Source organism: Triticum aestivum, chromosome 2A (genome assembly GCF_018294505.1).
Source record: "Triticum aestivum cultivar Chinese Spring chromosome 2A, IWGSC CS RefSeq v2.1, whole genome shotgun sequence".
NCBI classification, from domain to species: Eukaryota; Viridiplantae; Streptophyta; class Magnoliopsida; order Poales; family Poaceae; genus Triticum; species Triticum aestivum.
In genome coordinates, this window is record NC_057797.1 from 404,802,446 (window position 1) to 404,821,277 (window position 18,832).

Here is an 18,832-nt window from a genome sequence, read left to right on the forward strand (position 1 = left end):
TAGACCCCTCAAGGATTAAACCTACAAAGACGACCTTCAAAGGCGTCATACCAGGTGTTGAGGCCAATTGTATAGGCTCAGTCACACTGGAAGTGGTCCTCGGATCCCCGGACAATTTCCGAAGCGAGGAGTTAATCTTCGACATAGTCCCGTTCCGCAGCGGCTATCACGCTTTGCTCGGACGAACCGCGTTTGCAAAGTTCAACGCGGTGCCGCATTATGCATACCTCAAGCTCAAGATGCCAGGCCCTCGTGGAGTCATTACGGTCAACGGAAATACGGAACGCTCCCTCCGAACGGAGGAACATACAGCGGCTCTCGCGGCAGAAGTACAAAGCAGCCTTCTAAGGCAATTTTCAAGTCCGGCCGTTAAACGGCCGGACACAGCTAAATGGGCCCGGAGCAACATCAACCAAGACCACCTGGCACATTCTGAGCGCGCGTAGCAATGCGGCCCCAACCCCAGCCCTCGCATAATTGCAAAACCAACCCTCCGCGTACATCATTACGCTCTGGAGATACCATGGGCCTAGGGGGAGGGGCACGTGGACAACAGACCCAGAGTGCGGCTCGACCGCACCAGGGGCTCCCAAGCGTGCCGCTCTTTTTTATCATTTTTTTCTTCTTCTTTGTATACACAGGACTCCGTTCACCAGAGGCCCTGTCCGGCGGTGAACCCACCGAACTCACGATGCAACAGCCAGGGAGGAAAGAAGCCTGCGACGAACACTCAGGTGGCCTCCATTACGAGCATTAAATTCGATTATATACACCAGTCTGCAGCCCAGCCCTGGAGGGGGACATGTTTATTTATTCCAATCCATTGCTTACCGCACTATTTGTATCCTTCCGCACTCATAGCAGAATTCCTTGAATAAATAACGCGGCATCTTTTGCCTGTTATTGCATTACTTTATACATATGTTCATTAATGACATCTTGCACCCGTATATTTTGGTACGGCCGAATACACCAGGGGCTTACGTTCCCCACATTATGGTGTGATAAGCCCGAACACTTTCACAAGTGCGGCACCCCGAACTTATAGCATTATATGAATCGGCTCCGAATCATGTCTTGGGTCAATAGTTGGGTTTGCCCGGCTCCCATGTTTTGGTGCCTTACGTTCCGTTCTGTCGGCTAAGGTGGCACTGGGAGAACCTCTGCGATTGCACCCCGGTTGAGCCGGGCGAGCGCCTCGGTGGAGAAAGCTAAAATGGACTGGCATGATAAGGCGAGAGACTGGTCGCTGTTCGAGAGGTCTTTTCGGGTCCCTAAAGACTCATGCCGCTTCGAGCGAAGTACCGGATAATGTCCGACGAAGGCGTGGATAGCGCCCCGAATTCGGTCTTCCGAATACTAGGGGCTTCGCCGAAATTTAAAATTATAGAATTCTATGGCTAAGTGAGAGTGTTCAAGCATTATAAGTCCGGTTGCCTTGTTCGTTGTGTTGAGCGCCTCCCTAGATGGACCCAAAAATGGGAACAAGAGTGCTCAAGTTATCCTGAACACCCCAGCATTTGCGGCTCGGGGGCTGAAGCCAATGACTTGCCATCTCTCAGATTTTATAAACGGCCGCACAGAAGGTAATATTTTAAATTAAACAAGTGTTGCTTAGCGCATATGAACAAAAGTTTTCAGCGCGCAGGATAATACATAGCGAGTTTTACTCAAAAATTACATCTCTGGGGCACTCATCCGCAATACTGCGGGCACCCTTCAGGACAGTCTTATAATACATTTCGGGTGTACGATACTCCTTGCCCGCTGGCGGCGGGTCAGTAAGAAGCCTCTCCGCATCCAGCCTGCCCCAGTGCACCTTTGTGCGGGCAAGGGCCCGACGAGCACCTTCAATACAGGCGGAGCGCTTGATGACCTCCACCCAGGGGCATGCATCCACCAGCTGCCGCACGAGGCTGAAGTAGCTCCCAGGCATGGCCTGTCCAGGCCACAGCCGGACTATGAGGCCCTTCATGGCCTCCTCAGCCGCCTTGTGGAGCTCGACCAGCTGCTTCAGCTAGTCGCTAGGGGGCACCGGATGGCCGGCCTCAGCGTATTGAGACCAGAAGACCTTCTCTGTTGAGCTCCCCTCCTGGCCACGGTAGAATGCGGCGGCATCGGATACACTACGGGGCAGATCTGCAAACGCCCCCGGAGAGCTCCGAATTCGGGTAAGTGTCAGGTAGTTTACATTAACATGCTTGCTTTGCATGAAAAATGCCTTACCCGCTGCTATCTTCTTCACATCTTCAACCTCCTGAAGGGCCTTACGGGCCTCGGCCTTGGCGGACTTGGCACTTTCGAGAGCCGAGGCGAGCTCGGACTCTCGAGTCTTGGAGTCGCGCTCCAAACTCTCATGCTTCTCCATGAGAGCCTGGAGCTCTTGCCGCACTTCTGCCACCCGTGCCTCCTGTTTCTCTCGCTCTGCCCGTTCCACGGCTGCATTACGTTCGTCCACGGACACGGCCTCCTTCAGGGTCGCCACCTTGTTAGTGGCCCTTGCAGTACCCACGTTATCCTTGTCATTTCTATTGCAACCTAAATCCTTTTCTGTAAGGTAAATTTTTAAAAGTGGTGTTACTCACCTTCTTTGTCCTCGAGTTGCTTCTTGGCACGGCCGAGCTCTTGCTCGAACCGCTCGAGATCCTGCTTTAATGCACCGACCTCCGCAGTCAGTGCGGCAGAGGTCAGCAGCGCAGCCTGCAAACCCATATTGACATATTTTTTAGCAACCCTGCGTATATCATTTTAGATCCTCAATCCGGCTTTTCTTTCCGAACGCCGAACTGAGCATCAGGGGCTACTGTCTATGCAGTATTACATTACATAATTTTAACTTCTTACCTCAAAGCCTGTTAGAAGGCTGCTGCAGGCTTCGGTCAGCCCGCTCTTGGCGAGCTGAACCTTCTGAATCACCGCACTCATGATAGTGCGGTGTTCTTCCTCGATGGAAGCGCCTTTGAGCGCCTCCAACAAGTTGTCCGGCGCCTCCGGTTGGACGGAGGCCGCCGGCGTCACGGTCTTGCCCTTCTTGCGAAGGGGCCGCCTGCCGGACTCCGGAACCACTGCAGGTTCCGGCGTAGAGTCCGGCGCAAAGTCCGGGAGGCTGCCTTGCGGCGCCTCCGGAGCCTCCTCCTGATGGGTCCCTTTCTGGGATCCCACCTCGGCGTCCTCATCGGTGCGAGGGGTGGAGGCAGTCGGGATGGAATCCACATCCGACGGAGCCAACGACCTGCTCGATGAAGCGGGGAGATCATCATCGGCCGGACTGCAGGCAGTATGCGGCATTAGAAGGACACTATGTGACACAAAAGAAATTGCAGATCATTTAGGGATCTGGATACTTACGATCTCGCCCGAGGCCTGGGCCTTGAAGGCCACTCTTCACCGCCAACGTTGGTGTTGGCGGAGCTGTCCGGGGGAATAGTTCTTCCCCTCTTGGACCCTTCGGCCTCCCCTGTTGGGGAAGCCTTCCTCTTCCTCTCTCCCTCCTCTGGGAGAGAGTCTTCTTCCTCCTCCTCATCTTCGGGGGAGGAGTCCGCCTCGGAGTCGTCGGACACCTGAAAGCGGGAACTCTTTCGAGTTCCCGTGGCCACCTTCTTGGCCTTCTTCTCCGGCACCATGTGCGGTGCCAGAACCAGCAACCCCGCTAGACAGGCGTCCACTGGGTCTTCTGGCATGGGAGCCGGGCAGACAAGCTGCTCGGCCTTCTTCATCCATTCCTGTCAAAGGGAGAAGGGAGATTAAAACCCGCTTAGGGTCGAATTATTAACAACAAGTGTCCCGTAAAGGGGTAGAATCACTTACCTCGTCAGCTGGACGCTGCGAGTGGAATCCGCGATCTTCAGTCGCGGATGCGGGGGCTTCGGCGCCCTTAAACAGCACCCTCCAAGCGCCTTCGTACGTTGTGTCGAAGAGCCCGCTCAGCACCTGGTGCTGTTCCGGATTGAACTCCCACAGATTGAATGCCCGTTCTTGGCATGGGAGAATCCGGCGAACGAGCATGACCTGGACCACGTTAACCAGCCTGAGCTTCTTGTTCACCAGCTTCTGGATGCAGGCTTGGAGTCCCGTCAGCTCCTTCGAATTACCCCACAGCAAGCCCTTCTCTTTCCAGGAGGTGAGCTGCATAGGGATTCCAGATCTAAACTCGGGGGCCGCCGCCCACGTAGGGTCGCGCGGCTCGGTGATATAGAACCACCCCGACTGCCATCCCTTGATGGATTCCACGAAGGCCCCTTCGAACCAAAGGACGTTGGGCATCTTGCCCAACATGGCGCCTCCGCACTCCGCTTGAGTGCCCTTCTCCACCTTCGGCTTGACATTGAAGGTCTTGAGCCATAAGCCGAAGTGGGGCTGGATGCAGAGGAAGGCCTCGCACACGACGATAAACGCCGAGATGTTGAGGATGAAGTTCGGCGCCAGATCATGGAAATCCAGGCCGTAGTAGAACATGAGCCCCCGGACAAAGGGGTGAAGTGGAAAGCCCAGTCCGCGGAGGAAGTGGGGAAGGAAAACGACCCTCTCATGGGGCCCGGGGGTGGGGATGAGCTGCCCCTCGTCGGGCAGCCGGTGCGCAACGTCGCCGGAAAGGTATCCGGCGCTGCGCAGCTTTGTGATGTGCTCCTCCTTAACGGTGGAGGCCAACCATTTACCTCCCGCTCCGGACATGGTCGGAGGAGGTCGAGGCGAGATGCGCGAACTTGGGCGCTGGAGCTCGAGTGCGCGGAGATGGATAAGCAAAGGAGGAAGAAGGCGTAGGTGAAAAGGTGAATCCTTATCCCTTATATATAGGCGGGCGAAGACTATTCGTCCCCCACTAGCCTGGTAAAACTCGCTTATCTCCCAAGCGCCACCATCGATGGCGCGGTTGGGTTACCCACGTCCGTATTGATGAGAATCCCGGAATAAGGGGAACATGATCTCTGCTTCGACAAGACGTGCCAAGGAAACCGCTTCGCTAAATGCGCTGAGGCGGTATAATAAAAAACGATTCAAGTAAAGGCTTGGCAGTGGTGTGATGTCATGCCGCAAAATACGTCAGCAGATTGAGCTTGTGTATATTTTATTCTCTCTACGGTGGAATGTGGAATTTATTTTGCAGAGCCGGACACTATCCTGGTGTTCATGATCTTCTATGGATTATTTAAGGGAGGAACCCGCCTTGCAATGCCGAACATTATGCGCGCCGGACTCATCGTCATTGAAGCCAGGTTCAGGGGCTACTGAGGGAGTCCTGGACTAGGGGGTGTCCGGACAGCCGGACTATCATCGTCCGCCGGACTCCAAGACTACGAAGATACAAGATTGAAGACTCCGTCCCGTGTCCGGATGGGACTTTCCTTGGTGTGGAAGGCAAGCTTGGCGATACGGATATGTAGATCTCCTACCATTGTAACCGACTCTGTGTAACCCTAGCCCTCTCCGGTGTCTATATAAACCAGAGGGCTTTAGTCCATAGGACATAACCTCCATTACAATCATACCATAGGCTAGCTTCTAGGGTTTAGCCTCCTTGATCTCGTGGTAGATCCACTCTTGTACTACCCATATCATCAATATTAATCAAGCAGGACGTAGGGTTTTACCTCCATTAAGAGGGCCCGAACCTGGGTAAAACATCGTGTCCCTCGTCTCATGTTACCATCCGCCTAGACGCACAGTTCGGGACCCCCTACCCGAGATCCGCCGGTTTTGACACCGACACTAATGCATTCAATTATCAGTAAAACTATGCAGACAGAAGATTAAACTTCAAACATTAAATAATAGTTTTTTCTAGAAAAGGAGGGGTTCAACAAGAGATCAGTTAAATTGCATAATAAAGACCACCATTTTGACATATCATGTAATTCCATCCTATAGACACAAACCTCCCGACCAACCTGTATTGCATTCGTAAAATAGTATGCCGCTCCAGCGATCACAGGTGCACAACTGGGACTTTCCCCGAGCGTTTTGTATGCAAGAGATGGTCATATTACGTGATTTGTGAATAGACGACATACCCAGTTGGTATTTAACAACAAGACAACGAAATTCCTTTGAATTCCTATCATGTAGAAGAAGGCACTACCACCATGAAACCTGCAATGACAAAAGCATGTAAGTTTTCTCGGCGTGGTACTTGTAATCCACATGCCCTAAGTTAGCTCACTACCAAGTTCTCAACTAAGGATCTATTTATAATACCGCCACCTTGTAATATCACTGCTACTATTTATAGATGCTAGTTGGTATACAAAGAGTCAAAGATGATCTCAAATGGCTTATGTCAGAGGAAAGAGCAGAGGGTACCTTTATTGTGTTTGTAACAGTGAAACTTCGATCTCTGCAAAGTTTTTCCCTCTGTTTCGACTACATGTCGTGGCACAAATATTGTTGCTACCACACAAGCTGATGAAAATAGTGTGTACAGAACCTTCAGACCAAGTTGCTCCATGAGTCGTAAGAATAACAAACAACCAAAGAAAAGTACATGCGGGCCAAGTTGCTCCATGTGAAATTCAACATATAGAAACCTACTCAAAGTATAACTATAATCAAGGACATCTAGTGCATTATTTTCTTTTGGTATTCCAACTCTTCACCAAAAAAATCTACTGAAACCATATGCATAGATTATAGTAGTTATGGTAGCTCATTTCATGCCCAACAAAATTCATATGTGTTCTTTAAAATAAAAACATAGGTTTTAAATACAAACACAAATAAATAGGTATTTCCTTAAAAAAAGGTGTAGAGAATGAACTATGTACATTGAATATTCATTACATGAATGATAAGTAGAAGCGCTACTTGAGGACAAAATATATATATATTACAACCGGTTCTTCTATCTGTATGTAACCATGCGTCATTAATCTCAATATACCTCATTTTTCGCCGAAGTCAAGATCTATTGTGGATCAATGCAAGCAGCTTCAATGTTGAACCTTCGATATATAATGCAGGCCCTTGTCTATATAGTTGCACAGTCAGAGTTGATTGCAATATTTACTCTTATCTCATGAGCAGCAAAATCATAAGCTCCTGGGTTCTAGCACTTTCCCAACTGATATAGCTCAAACAAGAAACATATATACAGTAAACTAAAATGGAAACCTTCTAAAAAGTAGAGAGGTTCGGTGTTAAGCAATGGTTTCAAGTAACTATCAGGTTCAACTAGTACTATGCTACCTTTAATAACCATGGAAGATGATTCATGTCTCAATGAGATATAATCAACTGTAGTGTGGTCATCACCAAGAGGAACAATTACACATTAAATTTGCCCATTGTAGGTGCTCCAATAAATGCAATAAGCAGAATTCAAATAAAGCAACATCTCTAGGACCAAGTTTGTAGAAAAATATAAACATTTACCATAACAAATATGTATGATGTGAAAGTACATTCAATAATGAATCTAATGGTATTTATTTGTTATTGTATATGTTAATATTTTTTGTTATAAACTTTGTGAGAGTTTACAAAACTTGACTTTGACCAATGCTAATACGCGGACTTAAATAAAAATAGAGGGGGTACACATTTGTTTTCTTAGTTTATTTGTTGTAATCGTGAAATAAATATATTAGGCTACTGACTTCGAATATAATGGTTTATACAATTCAATAGTTAGAAACATTGTTTAATTCCAAGATGTATACGAGGTCTATAGTGCTTCACAATATGCTCAAACTCACATAATCCCAGTCAAATGAAAATCTAAATGCATTTCATAGTTATTGCTTTGTAGGATGCAATAAAAGCAACCATAACTCTACATGATCCATTATAAAGCAATATTTTGAACAAATCCCAATGTGTGAATGAAACATGTAGAGAGAGCTTGAGAAGATGGAGCAAATAGGGCGGGAAAGATTGTATGTATGTGGGCGAGAGATTAGGAGACAAACCTAACGGGAGAGAGAGAGAGAGAGAGAGAGAAGTTAGGTCTATGAGAAAGATGGAGACATGTAATATATGTGAGACGCGTGTGCATCCGGATTTTGTACATGTGGAAGGAGAAGAGACAACGGGTTTGATGAGAGAGCTGAAAGAACGTGGATGAGAGGGGAAGGATCTCATGGGTTGAGCGATTGATAATTTTGTGCGGGAGAGAGAGGGGGGAGGAGTCAGCCAGCCGTCGTCACATCATCCTGCTTCCAAATGGCCCTGCATTCTCTAGTGCAGTGTGATCACCGTCTTCGATCTCCTCGATGCCCTCTTTGAAGATTGAGGTGGTGTGCATGCTGGGATGCTGAGAAGCACAAGCAAGAGTGGTCGCCATATAACCTTGGATGGGGATAAATTGTGTGCTCGGGGGAGGAGGGAGTGTGTATGCAGCGCGCGCGCGTGTGTGTGTGTGTGTGTGTGTGTGTGTGTGTGTGTGTGTCAGATATTGAGAGAAATCAAACCTATGGAGAGAATATGTGTGTATGTGACGAAAAGCTACATGCAAAATAGGGTTTTCACAAAGAGATTGTGCGTGCGAGATAGAGAGTGATGTGCGGGCCTTGAGGTGGGCAGGGGCCGGGTGAGGGTGTCAAAATGTGTGCGTTGATCTATGTGTTACATGCGATTGTGTGAGGGATGGACGAATAGAAAGAGATGGTTGTTGTGTTACGGATGCTCCTCTCTCTCTCTAGGACACACACACAAGTACAAATAGAAGACCGTTCTCTCATGTATACACAACATATCGGCATCTCTCTATGTCTCACTCATGCATGATCATTTGCACATTCACACCTCTCTATGTCTCCATCACACGCACACCGTCTCCACATTGCCCTTCCTCCACAACACACATATGGACACATACACGCGTTCTCTCTCAGTCACACACACAGAATCAGTATTGAAAAAATTTCTAGGGTGCACCTAAAACGTCTGAATCCAAGTAAGAATGAACTGAAGCTAAATTCAAATATATGGAAATATTGTAGCGTGAAGAACTTTTCCAGGAAAAAAGTAGAGTAATATTCGGGGATTATTTTCACACACACAAAAAGGTTCGGTGGATGTCCTTCGAGCGTGACACGGTGACGCACCGTTCGATCGACCACGCGGCCGCGATGCACGCGTTTGCACAGGATTTCGTATCGATGTTGTGCTAACTAATGTGGTAGTATAAGCGTTGCCTTAGTCTAATATTTAGGTGTACTAGTATGGTGTTCTTTTAAGTTTGACCAACCCTATATAAAACTAAACTAAGCTCACATACATGCACTCATCAATATGCCGCCGCCATTGCGCATGCCGGCGCCCGCCTACTCTGGCCGACCATTTCTCGCCCATCACCGCTGTGTCCCCGCCATCCCTGTGCCATGAAGCCGAAGGCTCGCCCGCTCATGTCGTTTGCAGACCCTCTTCACAATGTCGTCGCGCTGCCAAGCACGCGAGCAGGTGGAGCCGCGTCTATACCCGCAGTGTACGAAAACGAGGACGAGCACGTGCTCTAGCACGCCGGCGAGGAGGAGCTAGCGTGTCATTGTCGTCTCCGCCCGTGCGGAGGAGGCACGCATGGTGGCTGTCGCAGCGGAAGCCAGTCGCGCTCGTGCCGAGCCCGCAAACCGGGTGCGGGGAATCTACCTTCGAGACCTTGAATGCCACGTGGATCCTGCAATCTGAAGGAACAATTTGGGTCATTGGACTCTTCTGAGCCGTTGGATGCAACATGGACGGCCAGAAGGGCTTCTTCAACCTCTAAAATTGATGCAGTGTTCATCTTCTCTCTCAGGCATCGAGCCGCCAGCCCGCTACAGGCCTAACCTCCTGCCGCCGCCGTCCCGCGCTCCCCTGAACCTCCTACCACCGCCATGCTCCCCCCACCCTCGCCACCCGTTTAACCTCAGGCACGATCCATTTTTTCCGGCGAAATGCATTTCACACCCAACACTCATAAGATAGATCATGGGCATCCTGCCACCCTAATATAGATACTGGGGTAGCTTCTCTGTTGTCTTCTTCCTTCGCCCCATCGAACTTCTTTCACAAATTGACTAACCCAAATTATACTAGTAGTACGTATTAAGTACAGTAGGAACGCGAAGATACGAGTAGTAGTACCAACTACAAGAAGAACAGTAGTAAGACATACTAGTAATATTGTACGTACTAAAGCATTCAAATAATGAGAAAGAACATAAACATAGTTCTGCTGGGGGCACAGCACGACACACCCCTGAAATTAAACTAAGCAACTACTCCGCTTGACACTGCAGTTGAACCAGCATGAGCAACGGCACTGCCACCTTACTCGGAGTCCGAGTCCACGTCCTCGACTTCGTCCTCGTCCCTCTTCTTATTCCTCTTCGCCGAACTTCTTTGCTTGAAACGGACACTGGGCTCTGTTTCTTCATCCAACCCTTGTAGATATTTAAACAAAGGTAGGCATCTATTGTTGCGTACACGATGTGATCTTAATCTATTGTCTTCGACTCCCATGCATGATGAAACTCCGGGTGAGGTTTCTTTAGTTGAGCGTACGAAGGATCAATCATGGCTACTGCCAGGGTCAGCATTGAAGGCTGAGAGGAGGACACCAGGATTTCCTTCTGTAGATCGAAGGGCTGGCCCAAGAATATCCTATTGTTCGTAAAGTCTACAGTAATGAATTTAACTTTTTTCCTTGAGGAAGAACTCAAAATCCTGGCACCTAACATCGGCATGGCATATATGGTAGACCAAGCACACGTTATGTACGCAAACCTGGATCACGGCGGGCTTCTTCATCTCTGCCTCCTTTAGAAGCTTCTCCCTTTCCAGTACTATGGTGTACTCAACATCTAGCCCAGTGACCCACTCATCCTTTGAACTTTTGAACATGTGTAGGAAGCGACCAAGGCATGCTTCCACCGTCGCGGATCTACGGGTGTAGATGACGAAGAACTCATCGCCGGTGATGGTTCTAACCTTGTACTCACCGCCGACCATGGAGATTTGGGAGGCCATGGATTTTGGAGGCGGGTTAGGAGAAATGGAACTGGTGTAATGTGAAAGGACGGGACGACTGGGAGCGAACTATTGTAAGGTAGAATACGGGGACGAGTAGGGCGTGCGAACGGCGTGGGGTGGTGGCTTGCCCGCTGGATAAATGACTACATGCCCCCAAAGAGTTCTTGAGTACTATGCGGGACCCACAAGATGTCATCTCTACTAAACCTATATCGTAGGCCTGACGACATATCTTCTGCGTGTTCGCATGCCATGCCGGCGCGTGCATGTAACTTCACTTAATTCTGTCAACCGTCGCGCCTCCCACGACCTTCGCCTCCCTCGCGTGGTCGCGCCCTTTGAGACTTCGGACGGCTATAAACGAGCAATTTTTTTGCCTACTCCGCATGCATGATACTCCCTCTAGTCCTTTTTACTTTGCGTAAGATTTGTGTCAAGTCAAAGTTTGCAAAGTTTGACCAAATTTATACTAAAAATATCAATATCTATAATGCCAAATATAGATTTTATGAAACTACATTTCATAATGAGTATAAGAATATTGATTTGACATTGTGAATGTTGATACATTTTTCCATATGTTTGGTCAAAGTAGAGGTACATTGAATCCAGACACAACTTATATGCACAATGCAGACTAGTTCCTCCGTCCAGGTGCGTACCATGTCCTATCTAGTCATCACAACAAGGTTAGTGATGTCTGCTAGAACTACGTCGGTATTTCCCCAAAGAGGAAGGGATGATGCAGCACAGCAACGGTAGGTATTTCCGTCAGTGATGAGACCAAGGTTATCGAACCAGTAGGAGAACCAAGCAACACAACATAAACAACACCTGCACACAAATAACAAATACTCGCAACCCGGCGTGTTAAAGGGGTTGTCAATCCCTTTCGGGTAACGGCGCCAGAAATTGGAAAAGGACGGGATAAAGTTGTAATAGATTGGATAAATACATCCCAAATAAAATAAAGTGCCACAAGGTATTTTTGTATTTTTGGTGTAATAGATCTGAAAATAAAAGCAAATGAAAATAGATCGTGAAGGTAAATATAATAAAGAAGAGATCCGGGGGCCGTAGATTTCACTAGTGGCTTCTCTCGAGAAAAATAGCAAATAGTGGATAAATGAATTACTGTTGTGCAATTGATAGAAATTTAAATAATCATGACAATATCCAGGAAATGATCATTATATAGGCATCACATCAAAGATTAGTAGACTGACTCCTGCCTGCATCTACTACTATTACTCCACACATCGATCACTATCCAGCATGCATCTAGTGTATCAAGTTCGTGGAGAAACGGAGTAATGCAATAAGAACGATGACATGATGTAGACAAGATCTATTTATGTAGAAATAGACCCCATGTTGTTATCCTTAATAGCAATGATACATATGTGTCGATTCCCCTTCTGTCACTAGGATCAAGCACCATAAGATCGAACCCATTACAGAGCAGCTCTTCCCATTGCAAGATAAATAGATCAAGTTGGCCAAACAAAACCTAAATATCGGAAAAGAAATATGAAGCTATAAGCAATCATGCATATAAGAGATCAAAGAAGACCCAAATAACTTTCATGGATAAAAAGATAGATCTGATCATAAACTCAAAGTTCATTCGATCCCAACAAACACACCGCAAAAAGAGTTACATCATATGGACCTCCAAGAGACCATTGTATTGAGAATCAAACGAGAGAGAGGAAGCCATCTAGCTACTAACTGCGGACCCTAAGGTCTACAAAAGACTACTCACGCATCATCGGAGAGGCACCAATGGACATAATGAACCCCTCCGTGATGGTGTCTAGATCGGATCTGGTGGTTCTGGACTCCGCGGCGGCTGGAATTGACTTTCATCGACTCCACTAGGGTTTCTGGAATATTGGGGGTATTTATCGAGCAAAGAGTCGGTTCAGGGGGCACCCGAGGTGGGCACAACCCACCAGGGCGCGCCCTGGTGGGTTGGGCTCCCCTCGGAGCACCCCCCAGGCGCTTCTCCAGCCCACTGGATGTCTTCTGGTCCAAAAAAATCCACAAAAAGTTTCACTACGTTTGAACTCCGTTTGGTATTGATTTCATGCGATGTAAAAAACATGCAGAAAACAGCAACTGGCACTTGGCACTATGTCAATAGGTTAGTACCAAAAAATAATATAAAATGACTATAAATGATTATAAAACATCCAAGAATGATAATATAACAACATGGAACAATAAAAAATTATAGATATGTTGAAGACGTATCAGCATCCCCAAGCTTAATTCCTGCTCGTCCTCGAGTAGGTAAATGATAAAAACAGAATTTTTGATGTGAAATGCTGCCTAACATGTCATCTCATATTCTTTCCTTTGTAGCATGGACATTTGGACTTCTATATTGTTCAAAGCAATAGTCTAGTTTTGACATGAGACTTAAATACTCAAGCATATCAACAAGCAACCATGTCTTTCAAAATATCAACGCTAAAATAAGCTATCCCTAGCCCATCATGCTTAATCATTGATCCATTCATGAAACACACTCGCATATTATCTACACCCAATGCTCAAGTACGATCATAGTGCCCCCTAGTTGGTGCTTTATAAGAGAAGATGGAGACTCAAATTAAAAATAAAATTGCATAAAGTAAAAGAAACGCCCTTCGCGGAGGAAAGTAGGGATTTGTAGATGTGCCAGAGCTCAAAGCGAAAATTAAGAGATAAAAACATTTGAGAGGCATACTTTTCCCACCAACAGAAACGACTTAGAGTTCCCAACGCTTTCCATGCTAGATATATCATAGGCGGTTTTCAAACAGAAAATAAAGTTTATTCCTTTTTCAACCATACTTTCACTTTCCATGGCTAACCGTATCCACGGGTGCTCTCCATACCAACACTTTCCAAGGAATTTATTATTTGACAACATAAAGTAAATTCATTTTTCATTTCGGGACTGGGCATCCCTAATACATTTGCCTTACTCTTGTGCAATGACAAGTGAATAAACACTCATCGTGAGAATAACACATCTAGCATGGAAAATATTAGCCACCCCTCACCGCCTCGCGAGCGGTACGAGCACACAAAAGAGAAATTTATTTTGAAAAGAGATGGCACATACAAATTTGCTTAGGACGGCAAAAGAATACTGCATATAGGTAGATATAGTGAACTCATGTGGCAAAAACTGGTTTAAAGGATTTTGGATGCACAAGTAGTGATCATACTTAGTGCATCTGGTCCTGTGCAATATGGAGATGTAAGCCTTGCCTTGAAGATGTTGATGTTGCATGGAATGACAGAAGGGTCATTCCTAGAGAGCTTCCAGCACAGCGAGACCTGATGCAGCATCTGCTCATAGTGGTGATGGGCAAGAAGGTTCATGAATAACTTTGGGTCTTTGGCGTCCAGAAAAAAAACGGCATCGAAATCAACACAGTTTTGGAACAAACTTGAAATCTTCTCAATCCTTCTCTGTCCAAGAAGCATGTCACGAATTTGTGCACACCTATATGCAACAATTGAAGATATTAGGGGAGAAACCAACAATCCTGTTGTAGATGTGACAACTGAGCTCTCTCCGTTGGGCCTTGATTTTAATTCTCGACCATCAACTATCACACTTGGGTGTGTCAGCTATTTTTTATTTCACAAGAAGGGAAATCATTTCTCCTGTAACACAAGCAAAATAATGAAGGATTTGTAACTGTAACATTGTACTTCTTTGAAAAGAAATGAAAAGTGACATTTTATCCTAGTGCAGCATGTAGAGAAGAAAGACAGTCAGGTCAATGAGACGCCAGAGCCTTCTGTATTAGTTATGTACTGTAATTTCTATGTAATTGGTAGTTCAAAAGGCTAGAGCCAATTTTAATTCTTCATATTCTTTTCATGATTGCTGTTGAATTACATAGTATCCTTGGAAATATTATGTTTAAAGGCACCGTTTGATGTATTGTATTTCCTTTTTTTACTATGTAGCACCGTGGTCCAGCTGATGGTGTCGCGGTTCTGCTCGGGCGCCATTGCCTGAAGGTCGCTGTTGCCGGTGACGAGGACAGATGGGAGGACGCTGCCGCAACGGATCTGCTCCCCATTCCCCTCCACCGTCGGTGACCATGTGCGGGTATCTCCCGGGATCCAGGTGTGGTCTCGCCGCCATGGATGCCAGAGGAGGAAGAGGCGCTCTTCCATGTCGGCTACAGGAGAAAGAGGAGGAGGAGGCGCTTCTCCGGCCAGACCCGGAGTCGGGGCCGGCACGCCACAGGCATCTACGCCTACGACCACGACCACACGCACGGGCTGACGCCGCTGATGAAGATGCGTACCCTTAGCCACGAATTTGTCCCCGATCCCATCCATGCAGGTGTTGACCATTGCAACTTCTAAGCACTCCTTGTCTGTTTCGATTAATTGTCTTCCTGCTCTGTTCACTGATGCAAACCATTTGTGCAGGTGGGCTTCGCTGCCATGGAATGACACCTCTGATCTCCCATGTAGATGAGCTCGGGTTCATGGAAGCCATGTCCATAAAGCAAACTGAGTGCTTCGAAGGTACTGACTAATTAACTCACTTGTGTGATCAGCAAGCAAGATTTCTTTAACGACATGAATCAGCATATCTGATTTTTTCTTGATTGATTTCTTGTCCTTGACCATGTACCTGAGCTTTAGCTGAAGTAAGATGTTTCGGATTTTGCAGCATCAGTTGTGTGATACTGCTATTAGATTCTTCAAAAACTCTATATCTTATTCCCCTGTTTCATATTCTAAAATCCTGATTGTGATGTTTAATCTATACAATTAGTTCTAAGTTTGGCAAATTATATATGGATCTTAACCCATCTCTTGTGGAAAAAGTTTTGTAGAAAAGGAATCGGAAGCTCGGAGAGACCTCGCGTCAATCAACAGGTTTGACTCCTTTTAGTCTTTGGTTATTTTCAAAGTGAAAACCCATGAAATGTCGGGATCAAAATCCCAGGTCAGATGGAACTATGGGCATTCATGATTACTGTACAAGTAACCGATTTCGTGGAGCATGCTTCTTACTTTCTTGTCTGAATGCTTAATAGTATATTACCCTTGCAATGTAATGGAACCATAGACTTTATACCATTGAGTGTATGAAACACTGCATATATTTTTCTATTTTTTACTCAACAACAACCAATCAGTGTCAATGAAGGGTCTCTTACATTTATTAGCAGTTACGACCATTTCCGGAGTACATACAAACCAGAAAAGTGGAAGCAAAACAAAATTTGGATCACATTTTAGATCTGTTGTTGAAAACAAAGTTTCTATCAGGATTTAGATATGTTATTTCCTTGTTCTAATCAGCATAAACTGAATTCTCTTATCTGATTGCAAATTATCATCAAACTGTGGTGTTTCATCGAGGATGATCTTTATCAACAATGAGGTAATTGTGCCTGGAAATTGCTTTCAAAATTTGAATGCTTTGGAGCTAACTCATGTTATAATTTTGCAACGATGAATTAGATCTTCATAGACAATTACATCTTTAGGTAATAAAAATGTTTATATGATGATTGGGTATAATATTACAGAAATTATGAAAATTCAATGGATTTTTTTCATTATCATTATAGTAGTAATCAAAATGTTTTGTCTTGCACCATATTATTGGTTCAACATCTTTATTTGCATGATGTAGGAGGATTTGCAAAATATGAGATTTCAAATGGCTTGAATAGGAAGAGATGCAGATCATTATTCTGGACAGGTTCTTGATCCTAACCAGATCACACTTTTTTGTTGTTGTAAAACTAGCGAATGCAATGTTTACTTTGACCCAGCTTATAACTGGATGAATGCAACATTTATTACAATCCACCTTGATGATTTCATCCATGACTGAGATATATTAACTCTTCAACCTTAGTTTTAATCAAGGACAATTGAAGCCTATTGATTTTGAATCGTTGACACATGGTTTGCTTGAGACAAGCGAAGCTGCCAAGGTGATTTGTACACCTAAACTGCTTCAAGTATTTGCCTGATTTGCATGGCAAGAATAGTAGGATTATACAGGTTTGTTCTATTTCATTTGTCATCCCATGATTTATCCCACTTCTAAGTGTGACAACTAATGATGTCCTTGGATTTGATTTTTCTTGCTTTGCATGAATTCAGGTTAATGTCAAGGGCTTGAAACGTGTGAGGGAAGTAAACATGGATCTGATGGTGATGGGAATCTTTCTTATAAAGAAAGATACATAGGGTGTATTATCTGGTGCATATTAGATAATCAAAGTTGATGCATATGTTACAGGTATAGTGTTGTGCACCAATCTGGTTGATGTTTATAATCCAAGCAGATTTACCAATTAGAAGAACCATGTATTATTGTAGCTTTCTCTCTACATCAAGTACACATAAATATAATGCTAAAAATGTAGTATATTTTATTGTTCTGCAGATCTTCCCCGCGAGGCGCTACAGATCACATGGGCACTGTCATGAAGGCCGCGAAGGCGTGGCCGGCGGCATGGGTTAGCCTGTGGGTGGTACCACCATGCTGCTCTCGACATGCATTGTGGTGCTGCTCGTGGCGGCTTTCGGAGGGAGACAAAGTGGTATGTGCTTTTCTAAACATATATATTCCCGAAGAACCTTTTTTGTGGTCCTGATGAATTGAGCGATTTGTTCTCTCATGTCTCTTCTCCTTCATTTCTACCCTGATGCAGCAGAACATAGAGAATTTGGGAGCTCCTCGGGTTTGGATCAGCAAGCCATGTCCGTTTGGTTTGGCAAAGGAAGGCCTTTTATCCTTTTTCTAGAATGCCATGAACATCTCTGAATTTTCACACTGGTTCCGACCGATGGTTAATATTTTTTTGAACATATTTGTGACTGGAGCCCACACATACATAGTCATGGATCTGATTTTGTGTTTTGGACCTTGCTATTTCACTGATTTGGAACATGTATATGCAGTTCTAGGCTTCTAGCTAGATGGATTAATAGATATGTTGGACCTATGCATTTTATATTACCCGCATGGATCTATGTTTATTATTTGATGCTCCTCCTTATCCTGGAGAAGAATTTTTGCAAACAGTTGTCATATTTGGAGATATGGATTTGTTGTCACTTCAGCATTATGCTTTCAGTGCTACAGAGTATGCGGTGAAATTAGATTAGATTGATGATTAGCAATTAACTATAGAACTGTTGGCAGCACCAGTTTAACATATGTTAATTTCTGGCCCATCTTTATTTGCTTTCGAGTTAAACTATGAATTTGAAAACAAAAAAATTTATACATTTGTTGATGCTAAATTTATCAGTCCTTTTGTTTCGATAATCACCTCCTACATATGTGTTGCTGGGTAGTTTTCTTACTGCTACAGCTAGGTTGTTCTAGCAGGATAATGTATTTTCTTATGGAAAACACGGATGAGTAATTACGTGATATACTATTAATATTAAACTATGTTGTTTCTCTGAAACTAACTTTGTATTTCAGCTTTGGAAACTGGTGTTCTAACGTTAGTTCCGACAAGAGGGCCACTATAACCACCATCTGGTCAGAGTTTCGTCGCTGCGCCAACATTCGTGAAGGAGACGTCTGTACATTTCATTTCAGGATCACTTCAAAGCGCTGCCTGGTTTTCACTGTGCACCGCCTCTAGATGCACCATCAAAGACACTGCATCCCCTGTGTCAATATAATCTATCACTAAGTACTCTTAATTATGCTCTATCCTGTGATAACTTATGGTTTGCTTTTGGCCCTCTTATCACATGCTTTTCAAGATGCTAAACATATGTTGTTTCTTATGTAAAGTGCAATATTCTCAGTCAGATGTTTCATGTTCAGATTCATAATGTCCTTTCTCTGTATATATATTTCTATTTCTGCCGCTAA

General features: G+C 45.2%; 1 long non-coding RNA gene across 3 annotated transcripts; it reads left to right on the top strand.

Moving 5' to 3' along the window:
• The first annotated feature begins 14,904 nt into the window (after nt 1-14,904).
• LOC123188813 (uncharacterized) lies at nt 14,905-18,038 on the top strand. Of its 3 annotated transcripts, none has more exons than XR_006495219.1 (8): nt 14,905-15,304; nt 15,394-15,492; nt 15,799-16,360; nt 16,616-16,684; nt 16,844-16,992; nt 17,095-17,233; nt 17,381-17,537; nt 17,649-18,038. It is a non-coding gene; the product is annotated as an uncharacterized lncRNA (long non-coding RNA). The 3 variants fall into 3 exon arrangements; XR_006495218.1 differs by having other exon boundaries at nt 17,652-18,038; XR_006495220.1 differs by having other exon boundaries at nt 15,799-15,849; nt 17,652-18,038.
• Nucleotides 18,039-18,832: the final 794 nt, after the last annotated feature.